The sequence below is a fragment of the Thalassophryne amazonica genome, chromosome 1 (genome assembly GCF_902500255.1).
Source record: "Thalassophryne amazonica chromosome 1, fThaAma1.1, whole genome shotgun sequence".
Taxonomy (NCBI): Eukaryota; Metazoa; Chordata; class Actinopteri; order Batrachoidiformes; family Batrachoididae; genus Thalassophryne; species Thalassophryne amazonica.
In genome coordinates, this window is record NC_047103.1 from 165,852,220 (window position 1) to 165,863,826 (window position 11,607).

Below are 11,607 nucleotides of genomic sequence, written 5' to 3' on the forward strand. Positions count from 1 at the left end.
ACATGTCGCCATGGAGATTATGACTAAATATGTCCATGCATTTATGTATTAATTCATCAGTGTGGGTTTTTATTTGGTGTTTGCTTGCGTATTCATTTATTAATTTATACATTTGGGTCGCTGGACAAAACAGGCCGCTGCGATGCTGAAACCTTCGTTTCAATGTGCCCGAGATGGCGCCGTGGACATCATCTCTCAGCCAATCAGATGAGTCAAGGCTGGAGTTTAAAGAAAGGCAAACTTTGCTCACTTATACAAGTTTTTTATGGAAAGAGTTGCTGGTGCAAATCTCCTGAGAGTTAGAGTTTAGGGCAGTTTATATTAGTTATGATAAATATACATTATTTAAAACATCTGTCACGCTCGGTTAAATAGCCTCGGTGTGGTTCAGTAACTTCACCAACCCAGGGCATCGAATATTTAATTATTGTACTAACAGAATAATGAAAAAGTCAATTTCCACACCAACGCCGTGTATGCAGAAGACAATTGCGTTTGTAATATCTGCATGTGAAATCTTGGTGCCTCGCAGCACTGCAAAGTCTCTGCATTACCATAGCTCTTCTCCTGACCAAGTCTGCTCCTCATACTCACTTGTCGTGGCTAATTACGTGTTTAACCCTGCACTGGCGAGCTTGTTTTACATTCAAATTTATGGGGACCTGGCTGATCTGAAGATGTAGGAATGAGTAGGAACACGGCGGTGAAGATCCGTCTTCTGGTAATTGATTATCCTCTCAGGAAAAAAAGAACAGCACAGCCTCCAGGGGTTGGAGTCGTTGACTTTTGACCTCTGACAGGTTGGAAAAATAAGAAGTAAAGGTCATGGCGGCGTGAACAGCGTGCACGTTATGTGTGTGTGTGTGCATTCACACTTTATAATTATGTAACATTTGTATTATATGAAATGCTTCCACGTGAACACGGTGCTGTGGTAATCATTTTCTGATGTTGTGGAATAAATAATTATGCATATGCTGTCAATATTTACATTTCGGCTGTTTAATTTAATTCTAATGGAAGTCCCTGGGCGATATGAGCAGCAGCTAACAGAGGAGATGTGATTAAAGCCTTCAGTGTTTACACGCTGCAGACATTTTCCTCACTTGTACAGTCAATTTCATCTCTTGTTGTCATCTCTCTAACCTGCTTTTAAGGACATCTTTTGATCCATTTTGTGAATCTGGCGTAAAGCAGAAAGTAAAGAACACAACAGTACAGTGTGCATGGACGGAAAGGATATTTTTACCAACTCGGCTTCACTGTGGAATCATTCTGCATGCTCTCTCTTCTGTACAGTGGTTCCTTTGTGTTATAAGAGCTGTGTGTGTGTGTGTGTGTGTGTGTGTGTGTGTGTGTGTGTGTGTGTGTGTGCGTGCAGTACCAGGCCGGGTCAAAGCAGCTTAGTTCCGATCTGTTGGGTGACCTGCCGGAGCCTCGCCAGCCTCACTGGCCCACATGATTTCATTATAGAGAGGTGAGGGCCATGGGCGCGCGCGCGCACACACACATACACACACACACACACACGTGCTGCAGCATCCATACACACAGGAGACTGGATAAAAGATACATATACAGGAAAATACTTATAAAAATACAATATTATTTATTATTATTATTATTATTATTATTATTATTATTATTATTATTATTATACAGAAGATACAGAATTCAGATGATGTAAAAGAAAAGAACATAATACAAAATGAAACTCACACATACAGTTGACAAATGAAATGCTATATTATGTCAAGACTTGTTCAATTTTTTTGTTAAATTGGAAACAAAATATGCACAACTAAGTGGCTGGAATAGTGTACAGTAACACAGGAAAATGTGAAACAGAGAACAGAACATAACACAAAATAAAACACACCAATACAAACATTTAGAGCAGCAACACACATAAAAATGTGAAACTGTAGAATAGAAAGTTATACACATAAACATCTCAAATGCACAAAAAATATGAAGAATACAAACTGAAATATACACCCATACAAACATCTCAAACAATAACAAAAAAAGTCAAACTAAAGAATACAAAATGAAATATAAACCTGTACAAACATCTCAAACAATAACACAAAAAATGTCAAACTGAAGAATACAAAATGAGATATAAACGCGTACAAACATCTAAAACAAAAACACACAAAAAAGTGTCAAACTGAAGAATACAACACGAGATATAAACCTGTACAAACATCTCAAACAATAACACAAAAAATGTCAAACTGAAGAATACAAAATGAGATATAAACCTGTACAAACATCTAAAACAAAAACACAAAAAAATGTCAAACTGAAGAATACAACATGAGATATAAACCTGTACAAACGTCTCACAACAAGAACACAAAAAAATGTCAAACTGAAGAATACAACACGAGATATAAACCCGTACAAACGTCTCTCAACAAGAACACAAACAATGTCAAACTGAAGAATACAACACAAGATATAAACCCGTACAAACGTCTCTCAACAAGAACACAAAAAAATGTCAAACTGAAGAATACAACACAAGATATAAACCCGTACAAACGTCTCACAACAAGAACACAAAAAAATGTCAAACTGAAGAATACAACATGAGATATAAACCCGTACAAACGTCTCAAACAAGAACACAAAAAAATGTCAAACTGAAGAATACAAATTGAAATATACACACACATACAAACATCTCAAACAATAACGCAAAAAATGTCAAACTGAAGAATACAAATTGAAATATACACACACATACAAACATCTCAAACAACAACACAAAAAATGTCAAACTGAAGAATACAAATTGAAATATACACACACATACAAACATCTCAAACAGTAACATACAAAAATGTCAAACTGAAGAATACAAATTGAAATATACACACACATACAAACATCTCAAACAGTAACATACAAAAATGTCAAACTGAAGAATACAAATTGAAATATACACACATATACAAACATCTCAAACAATAACACAAAAATGTCAAACTGAAGAATACAAACTGAAATATACACACACATACAAACATCTCAAACAATAACACAAAAAATGTCAAACTGAAGAATACAAACTGAAATATACACACACATACAAACATCTCAAACAGTAACACAAAAAATGTCAACCTGAAGAAAACAAACTGAAATATACACACACATACAAACATCTCAAACAATAACACAAAAAATGTCAAACTGAAGAATACAAATTGAAATATACACACACATACAAACATCTCAACAATAACAAAATACAATACAAGCTGAAATACACTCGACAAATTGAATGTTATATTTAATTATGTGAACCAGCCCCAAGAAACTTGATTTTAAATGGGAATCATAATGCGCACAACCACGTGGCTGGGACAGTGTGCAGGTACATCTATTCAGTAACACATAAAAATGTGAAACAAAGAACTGAACATAACGCATAATAAAATACATGCAAACATATAAAGCATCAACACACATAAACGTATGACACAAAAGGAAGTATGGATATACACTAGGGTTGGGACGACTATTGAAAATCATTAGTTGACTAGTCGGGTACCATTAGTCATCGACTAGTTGGCAAATAAATTTGATATTGAATGAATTAAGACAATTTCGAATCTTCATGGTGAAACTCAAATGTGACATTTATTTTAACAAATATAAGCACAAAATCACAAATACAACAAAACAGCACTAGCATGAAGACAATACCTGCATTAATTTACTAGACATAACCTACCCATTTGAACTGACTAACTCACCTGTCGAGGTTCAGACACGTCCTTCACTGAGTGAATGGAGCGGTGGGAGCTCCAGAAGCTCTGTCCTTTTAAGGGTTAATTGAACTTAAGAAATGACTTTCAACTAGTCATCTAATAAAAACAGTTGACCAGTCAGATGTTAGGTAGTTGTAGTCGACTATTACAACTCGTCGTCCCATCCCTAATATACACTCTACAAATGAGATATTCTATTTAATTCTGTCAACCAGCCCCGCAAAAAAAAAAAAAAAATGTTTAAGGGAACCATAATATGTGCAACCTGGGATACAGGAACATCAGTGCCATATATGGAATAGAAATCCCACAATCCAAAAGGGAGACACCTCTGTAGGTGGTTGAGAAAGACATTGCTAATGTTCTCTGGGACTTTGAGTTCTAAACAGACAAACAACTGCTGGCCAGCCAAGTAAACATAGTGATGGTTGACAAGGAGTTAGACGACCACAGTGGTGATAGATGTGACAGCTCCATCAGAAAGAAGGAGAAAATCAAGGAGTACCATGGACAGAGGCAATAACTGGAGCTGATGTGGAAGGTTAAGTCCAAAGTGGTCCCAGGAGCATTTGCATCTGTATCTTCCAAACTGAAGAGTCCAGGCACCACTTCAGAGCTCAGAGAGGAGCTGATTCCATTTTAGATCTGAATTTACCTCAAAATATTCATTTTTTGTCTCTCTGTTTTTTCAAAGTAGATTTTTTTTTTTTTTTTAATGAGAATCAGAAAAGAATGGAAGAATCTGGAGTGAACAAAGAGTAAAGTTCTGAAAGCCTTTGTTCAAAATGTAGTGATGAGTTGATTCATTTGAAAACTATTTCCTGATTTTGAATCATATTAGTGACTTTGGTAATGGCAGAGATCTGCACTTTCTGAGTCTCCTGTCTGGTTTTAAAAGGCAGTTTGACCCATAAAACCCACCTCCAATTTTGTTTAGCACATGTTTTATGCCAAATGTCCTCCGTCACACAACTCCACAGGACACTGACCACTTGGCCACCACATTGTTAATAATAATAATAATAATAATAATAATAATAATAATAATAATAAATGATGATGATAAAAAATGATGATGAGCATGCATACTGTAACAATGACTGAATTAATGGATTGTCATCCTGCTTTTGGAAAATGTTTTGTTACAGGATGTGAGCTTTGTGACGTGTTGGACTAAACACTATCACTAGATGGCGATCTTGGTTAAAGCTGTGTGGCACGTTGGGAGCACTTCACTCTGTGCACACTGCCCCTCTTTGTTGGACTGTGCACACTGCTTCTCTCCTTTGGTGTGCATGCTGCTTCACCCCACTGGAGTGTGCACGCTGATCCTTCACAATGCACAGTGCACCCTGAGTCTCCTCACTGGTCGGTGCACTCAGATCCTTCTCACTGCATCGTGCACGCTGATTCTCCTCACTGCAGTGTGCACGTTATAGAATCAGCATGCACAGTGCTAATCCTCCTCTCCAAAGTGTGCCTGCTGACATCTTGTAGAGCGAACAAACAGGATTTAGCTTTATTTTTGCTGAGGTTGGTGGTTTTCTTACATGCATGTTATATTCAAAACCCAGAATCACACTTAAGTGCACAAATGTATGAGATCACAAGTCAAATATTAGATTTTACAGTGCATCTGGAAAGTGGTCACAGCACTTCACTTTTTTCCTTATTTTATGTTACAGCCTTATTCCAAAATGGAGTAAATTAATTTTTTTCCTCAAAATTCTACTCACAACACCCCATAATGACAACATGAAAAAAGTGTTGTTTTTTTTTTGCAAATTTATTTAAAAAAAATTAAGAAATCACATTTACATACGTAAGTATACACATCCTTTGCTCATTATTTTGTTGATGCACTTTTGGCAGCAATCAGTCTCAAGTCTTCTTGAATATGATGCCACAAGCTTGGTGCACCTATCTTTGGGCAGTTTTGTCCATTCCTCTTTGCAGCACCTCTCAAGCTCCATCAGGATGGATGGGGAGCGTTGGTGCACAGCCATTTTCAGATCTCTCCAGAGATGTTCAGTTGGATTCAGGTCTGGGCTCTGGCTGGGCCACTCAAGGACATTCACAGAGTTGTCCTGAAGCCACTCCTTTGACGTCGTGGCTGTGTGCTTAGGGTCATTGTCCTGCTGAAAGATGAACCGTCGTCCCAGTCTGAGGTCAAGAGCGCTCTGGAACAGGTTTTCATCCAGGATGTCTCTATACATTGCTGCATTCATCTTTCCCTCAATCCTGACTAGTCTCCCAGTTCCTGCTTCTGAAAAACATCCCCACAGCATGATGCTGCCACCACCATGCTTCACTGTAGGGATGGTGCCTGGTTTCCTCCAAACATGACACCTGGCATTCACACCAAAGAGTTCAATCTTTGTCTCATCAGACCAGAGAATTTTGTTTCTCCTGGTCTGAGAGTCCTTCAGGTGCCTTTTATCAAATTCCAGGTGGGCTGCCATGTGCCTTTTACTAAGGAGTGGCTTCCGTTTGGCCACTCTACCATACAGGCCTGATTGGTGGATTTCTGCAAAGACATTGTAGTTATGGGGTATTGTGTGTAGAATTTTGAGGAACAAAATGAATTTCATCCATTTTAGAATAAGGCTGTAACATAACATGATGTGGAAAAAGTGAAGCGCTGTGAATACTTTCTTGATGTACCATAAACTGGAGAAGATTTTAGAGCAAACATAGAATCACATGACAAAAAGGTTCCATGTTAGGTTAGAAGTTGTTTCTCATAATGGATGAGGATAATCCAAGATACCAAATATCTGAGATCATCAGATACATTTTGATCTTATGCTATAGATGGAAAAGTGCTATATAAATGCAGTCTGTTTACCATCATCATACTGTACAGTGACCCATTGGAAATACCTGCTGCTCACCCCAAAATGTGAATCAGCTGCAAATCATGAATTCTATGCAAACTGTGAATTGCAAAAAGTGAATACTGAAGAAATATCTTCCAAAACGTGGACACAGGTCTTGCAAAACGTAAATTGCAAAATGAGAATTTCTTCACGATTTGGCGTATGTGCTTGGCTGAGGAGCCAATGGTGTGAAGCCACCATCTGTGGGATTATGACTGTGCACCTCTCACTTTCAATACACCATGGGGGTTTGCACCACCCCTCGACTCGCGTGCGTCGTGGATGGATGAACAATCCAACGCTTGGTGAATTCTGTTCCATGATGATCAAAAGAGTTGACATCGAAGGATCAAAAAGTGGTATCGTGATGAACGCTTGGTTGCGACAAGCCAGTTCTCTCTGTGGTAACTTTTCTGACACATCTTGCTTAAAACCCAAAAAGTCAGAAGGATCGTGAGGCCCAGCTTTCACAGTTTGTATTCTTACTGAAACTCAAGATCAAGCGAGCTTTTGCCCTTCTGCTCCACAAGAGGTTTCACTCCTCCCTGAGTTCACCTTAGGACACCTGCGTTACTGTTTGACACGTGTACTGTCACAGTCAAAGTCCCCAACTGCCACTGTCCCTGGAGCGGATTACGCCCAGTGGGGACGGGCATTTAACACCAGAAGCGAGAACCCGCTGGGGGCTCGCCTCACCGGCGACCTGTGGTGATAGGGTTTGTGATCAAGATTTCCTGAAGTAATTGATCCGTAAAGTGAAATCCGTAAACTGCTTAAACTGAAAAAAATATATACATCATGAATGGTATCCACGTTTTGCAACTTACGTTTTGCGAGACCTGCGTTCACATTTTGTGCGATATTTTATTCATGGTTTGCAGCAAAAATTGTTAACGGTTTGCAGATATTCACAATTTGCGTAAATTTTCATTAATGGTTTGCGGATAATTCACAATTTCTGTTTTGGGGGGTTAACAACTCTCTCTCATCTGTGTTGTGTCTGTTGTGACTCCTCCCACTTCTTCACTTAAGATTCAAAATCACAGTCTCCAGCATGGGAGGCGAACACTCTGACACCAGTCGGCTAAAAACCCCGGCTCTAGTCTGAGTGGCCAGAAAAGCCTTTAGTTGTCGGGGAGTGAGGCTGATTGACTACCATATGCACAGCAACCCCTGCTGGCCTCCGTCACACACACAAGATGTGAACCAACAACACGCTGTGAGGAATCAATATGGAAGTTGTTAGACTTCATGTTTGTCAAAAGCAGTTTTTCAACTTTATTTAATTAAAGTGTAGTTTAAAAATGGTATTCCACTTTTTCAGCCCTGCTGAAAAAACATCAACAAACAACCAACTGGTTTAAGTGTTGTTTGTCACTTTGCAAAATGAAGATGGTCCGTGATGTAATTAATGGACCCCCCCCCCCACCCGAACCTGTATTACAGATGTCTTACAGTTCAAACATTTTTTAGAGCTCTTTAAGCTTTAAACCCACTTCATATATATATATATATATTAAAAACATTTTAAAAACATTTTGAAACAAATTTTAAATGCCATGTAAGCAGTTCGTCTGGGACTGGACTGAGACCATCTCCTCTGATGGGTTCCAGTCCAATTGCTTTGGTCTTGACCAAAGTGTGATTACTGTGGTTACACCTTCCAAAACAAATTGCACCAAGGGGAAAACCGCACCAGGGTTCATTATAACCAGCCAAACAAGAGCTGGTGTGAATGCACCCGAAAATTCAACAGGATCTCCTTTGGCCTATGCCCCGCCCCCTCACTAACATACATTAAAATTGTCTTTTGGATGTTGGAAAGTACAAATGTGTCTGATCAAGTCAATACTGGTCATTCTGTCAGCACAGCAGAGTTTTTTTTTAAGATTATTTTTCTGTTAATTGACTAATCAATTCAGTGATGTTTGTGTTGCTGTGCTGGTTAACGATGTGTAGAACTTTAACTGTTGAAAACTATTAGCACTTTTAAGTTGGGTGTGTTGTGGAATAATTAAACTATTAGCAGAAAACAAGGGACGGAAGACTTTGGGGGATGTTCTGTTTTTGTTTTTAGCTGATGATAAAAACTAAAATTCTTTGTTGAAATTACTGAATGTAGCTGAAATGTATCTACATATTTCAAGCCATACCTGCTGTCAATCACCATAAAAATAGAAACATCTGAGCAGTAGAAACCTTTACATGGTTCATTTGCATGACAGCTGTAGCATGTTATCAGACCTGTAGGTGGTGCTGCAGGACTGAGCCATTCTTTAAGTTGCCAAAAAGAAGATCATGTGCCAGTACCTGGTTGTATGACCCATTGTTGCTGGGCGCACATTTCCCTCTTCTTGAATTTGATCAATAGGACAGTTGCACTTAGAATGTTAACAAAACATAAAACAGCTAGATTTTTTTTTTCTTCATTTTAAATTGCTAGCTAGCTACTGGCTGATAAACGCAACAGCACCCAGACTTCTTGACTCCAGCCAGTTGTGATACCTTGATTGTCAGTGGTTGCAATGCATGCTGGTCAGCATAGGATGTATTGAATAAGATCAGCTTTTTCTGGTTATAGTCCATCAATTTGCATATTTCTACACCAAAGCCAACAAGGACCTTTGTTTTACAGAATGACCCCCTCATTGGCAATCAACTTGTAGTCAATTATGTAGGTGGTGCTGAACTTGCTGAACTGAATAAGTTCAGGATGACTGCTAGGCTAAGGCAAGCTGTATAAGCAGTCATTATAAAAGTGTCTTTACATTTAGTGAGATAAACATGCACGTTTCCCACATCCTTCTAATGACATTTACCTGTTAAGTGGCAAAAAGAAGTAGTTTGTTTTGAGGTTTAGTAGCTTGCCTCACTCAATAACATGATGTAGCCAGTTTGCCTGTAATGCGACTGCTTTCTAAATCAATTCTGCACTCATTAAATTAGTTTTTCTGAAAAAAATGCCTTAACATGTAAAAGTTGAGCCTAGGTTGAAAAATGTCAATCCCCTTTACTAGACTTAAAACTAATCTTTAATTATACCTGCTACATTGTTTCTCACAGTGCTTAATATTAAATCATCTGGTCATTTAATTCTAAAAATGCAGTTACATTTTTTGATGTTTGTCTTCAACAACATTCTGTTGCAAACAACCAAAGATCCAGTTTGAACCCAGAAGTTGCAACCTTTCCAGAAACTGGAGTTCTTTTCACTGTAGCAAAGTTGTTTTTTGCACCAATTGCTTTATATATATATATATATATATATATATATATATATATATATATATATATATATATATATATACACACTCAACAAAAATATAAACGCAACACTTTTGGTTTTGCTCCCATTTTGTATGAGATGAACTCAAAGATCTAAAACTTTTTCCACATACACAATATCACCATTTCTCTCAAATATTGTTCACAAACCAGTCTAAATCTGTGATAGTGAGCACTTCTCCTTTGCTGAGATAATCCATCCCACCTCACAGGTGTGCCATATCAAGATGCTGATTAGACACCATGATTAGTGCACAGGTGTGCCTTAGACTGCCCACAATAAAAGGCCACTCTGAAAGGTGCAGTTTTATCACACAGCACAATGCCACAGATGTCGCAAGATTTGAGGGAGCGTGCAATTGGCATGCTGACAGCAGGAATGTCAACCAGAGCTGTTGCTCGTGTATTGAATGTTCATTTCTCTACCATAAGCCGTCCATACCATAAGACTATCACAGATTTAGACTGGTTTGTGAACAATATTTGAGGGAAATGGTGATATTGTGTATGTGGAAAACGTTTTAGATCTTTGAGTTCATCTCATACAAAATGGGAGCAAAACCAAAAGTGTTGCGTTTCTATTTTTGTTGTGTATATATATATATATATATATATATATATATATATATATATATATATATATATATATATAAAGTTAAACTCTGCCAGAAGAATGAAAAACAATTCAAATCCCATGTTTTTCATTTAATTCTGGTTCCAATTTACTTAATATATTCAGTTTTGGGCCATTTAAAATTTTCAGTTTCAATTCAGTTTCAATATATTTTCATTTATATAGTGACAAATCACAACAAAGTTGCCTCAAGGCACTTCACACAAGTAAGGTCTAACCTTACCAACCCCCAGAGCAAACACACAGGCCACAGTGGTAAGGAAAATCTCCCTCTGATGATTTGAGGAAGAAATATCAATATTTCATTATAAAATTGAAAAACAGACTCTTATTTATTTATTAATTTACTTACAAATTTTTGAATTACTGCTCCATATAGTGAGCAAGGGCCTTTTTGCCAACCCACTGTCACGCCAAGTTGGTGATGGCATCACAATATGTAATTTTATCTATTAGTTTGTGATATATCATGAAATATGGTAGATTTTCTTGACGGGTTCACAAAATATGGGGTGACATGGGGCAACGGTAGTGGAGGCGTGGGAGGGGTGGGGATTATGATTAGGGTTAAAATTAGAGGTGGGCGATACCGGGAATTTTGGTATTGATCAGATACCAAGGAAATACAGGCCCAGTATCGCTGATATCGATACCGATACTTTTTCATATTTAAGCTTCATAGATCCAAAGGATCCAAAAGACCTACAATAGAATTTCACCAAACATTGTACGTGACAACAAAATACTTTATTATCACAATCAACATTTTTGTTTAAAACAATATCACTCAACACAACTTAAAACAAAATCTCCTGAGGTTGAGGGCTGACAAACAACAATACAAGGGTGTGCTGCTCCGTGTTGTGTGACACAGCGCAGCGCTGCTCTTACAGATAGAGAGTACACTTTGATGAGTCTGTGTGTGCAGCAGTCAGTGCGTGTGGGAGAGAAAAAAGCTTGAGTATCGATCTTTTTACATGAGGATTGTTCAATATCAATACCAGCGTTGGTATCGATATTATCG

General features: G+C 37.9%; 1 long non-coding RNA gene across 1 annotated transcript; it reads right to left on the bottom strand.

Moving 5' to 3' along the window:
• Positions 1–563: 563 nt before the first annotated feature.
• LOC117520766 lies at positions 564–3,716 on the bottom strand. Its single transcript, XR_004563757.1, has 3 exons — positions 3,495–3,716; positions 924–929; positions 564–577 (listed from the first exon to the last, which is right to left on the bottom strand). It is a non-coding gene; the product is annotated as an uncharacterized LOC117520766 (long non-coding RNA).
• Positions 3,717–11,607: the final 7,891 nt, after the last annotated feature.